The sequence below is a fragment of the Atta colombica genome, unplaced genomic scaffold (genome assembly GCF_001594045.1).
Source record: "Atta colombica isolate Treedump-2 unplaced genomic scaffold, Acol1.0 scaffold100, whole genome shotgun sequence".
Taxonomy (NCBI): domain Eukaryota; kingdom Metazoa; phylum Arthropoda; class Insecta; order Hymenoptera; family Formicidae; genus Atta; species Atta colombica.
This window is the reverse complement of record NW_017259185.1, coordinates 1,239,798-1,242,410: the sequence shown is the minus strand read 5'-3', so window position 1 is coordinate 1,242,410 and position 2,613 is coordinate 1,239,798.

Genomic DNA, 2,613 nt, shown 5'->3' with positions numbered 1-2,613 from the left:
ATATAATATATTATATATAATATTAAGAATAAAAATAATATTATTATAAATAATTATATTATGTAAAAAATAAGAATGGTCAATAAATGGCCGCTCGATACTTTTCGTATTAAATATGGTTCATTTTAATCAACGTCAATCGGCATGTAGATTTGTAGGCATGTAGACTTGATCGTACCTTTCGTATCCTTGCATCGCTCTTTACCGTTTCTTCATACGTACAGATTATCCACGTTTCGATGAATGTAGTATCGAAAATATATATTGTTATGAGTACAAGCGATTTGATTATTATCGAATTATTTGCACATATTACAATATCGGAGGGGAGGCCAAATTGAAGAGGAAGGGCCCAAGAAGAAACACATAGAAGTCAACAAAAAATCACAATGACTATTCTGATTCTTAACGTCAGTAAACAGTCAAATTTAGTAACCATCATAAAATCATCATTTGGACTTTCAAGACGTCAATAAAATAAAGTCATTTTGACTTCCTCTTGACTTGTGGTGTTCCTTGAGAGGGGAGGAGGTCTCATAGGTACGGGATAGTGAGCCGGACGGACCATCGGATATTTTCGTGATATTTATATAAGAACGATTGTGACGATTATCCAGCAAGGTCTTGGATTAATTTTTTTCTTCTTTTTTTTACGCGTCGTCGTCGTCCGTAGTGCGTTTTCAAGACACCGCGATTCCGAGGAACAACGTCGATGGCGCGAAAGCCGATCGAACGATCGCGCGGACGCTCGGAAACCGAGGGGGGAAGGCCGGCGATACGAAACGCAACGGAGAACGATGACCGTTTCTCCGAACGGAACGAGATGCAGACATGCAGCATCCAGGCATACGCACGCGCTGTGCCGTGCCGTGCCGTGCCGTGCGAGAGAAGAGCTATTTTTACAGAGAGATGCGCGATATATAAAAAATACTTCCCTCCGACCGTTCCTCTAACGCGGAGCGAAAGCAACGCAATCTTAAAAGCGACAAAATGTGTCTCGAGAAAATTCAGAATTGACGACGTGTGCCCTTCGTGTCGGTTTGCATCATGTTTTACTTTTTCACAAATATAGATATTTCTTAGAATTCAACGTTTAATTTTAGCGATACGTTTTTTTTCTTTTTTTGTTTAATTCAAGCGATTATAATACGATTTCAAATTCAGAGTCTCAGACTCTCGGCTATGTGAAATCGTCGGATAAATCGCGTGCCGCGACGAGATTCGTGAATGGAATGAATTTGCAGTTGTAAGATATACGTAGAAAAGCTACGAGGACATTAATGTCGGACAAAGCTCGCCTAGAAGCTTCGTCAAAGCGAGAACTCGACGTCGGTAGGATAATGTTGAATTATTTGTACAATAATTTTCAAATGGTGCTCATCCTGGTTCGTCGTTTAGTGGAGTAGCGAACGTCTTTTTCTGACGCGTTTCGAAATATTTTGTGCATTTGCCACGACATCTTTGCGCTTCGATGTTTTTGGTCATCGTTGTTGTTGTCATCGTCATCGCAATTGTTATTATCGTTATTAATACTGTCACTGTCATTATTGGCTGCGTTCAGAAGATCCAACAATCGATTTGAATTGAATCTGCAATCGAATCTGATTGATGGAAATAACAGCGAAAACATGAGATAAAAATATAGAAATGTATCCGTGACGTTTTATATATTTTATTTTTACGTCACGTTGAGAAACGCATATAAATTTCAAAGCATAAACACAACACATATTCTACAAAATAAGATATCTAATTTTAAAAATCAAAAACTAAAAAATGGGTTGATATATTTCGTGTATTTCCATTCGTACACTGGAAAAAATGTTCTGATTGTATAAACAAGAGATATGAGCAAAGTGAATTCTGATCGTACCAATCAGAATTCTGATTATTGTAATCGAATTTCTGCTTGATTAATGTTCGACTATTTATATGGTGAATCTACCAAAATTCTAATTCTAATCCTTTGCGGACTTTTAAGAAATTTTTTTATTACGAAGCATATTAACATCATGTTTCCAGTTTCATTTTATTTGAAGCATTATCAGTACTTCAAAAACAGAACTGTCTTTCAAGCTCTGATTTCAAGCTCTGTGATACTAGATCCTCCTTTATTGGTTACCTTTTTAAAATTCAATATTTTCAAAGTATACTTAAATTCGTTACTCAGCGTAAGTAACTCCCTAAAACTGTATTTCACGATAATCAGATGACTTTTTTTTTATTATTAAATTTAAATTTTAGAATTTCGTGGCCAGAATTAAATTCAGCGAGCTTGAAAACCTTCAAAAACAAGATTTTTAAATTTCTTTGTTAGAAAGATCTCGTTTTCAAAAGATAAATGCCAGACTTTTATTCCAGTGTATATTTGTATTCCTATTCGTAGTTCAACTACACTGAATATGCAGCGAGACAAACTCATGACGATGGCATCTAATCTTCTATCCTCATTACGCCCCGCTCGTAAATCCACCAATCACATTCAATTGCATCAAGACTGTTACGTCACCGTAATAACGTCTACTGAACACGGCCTTTGTTCTCGTTATCAGAGTCCGTCGCCGTCCTCATCCTTAAAGGCCTCTGCCGCCGAGCGAGTTACGAAGCTCATCG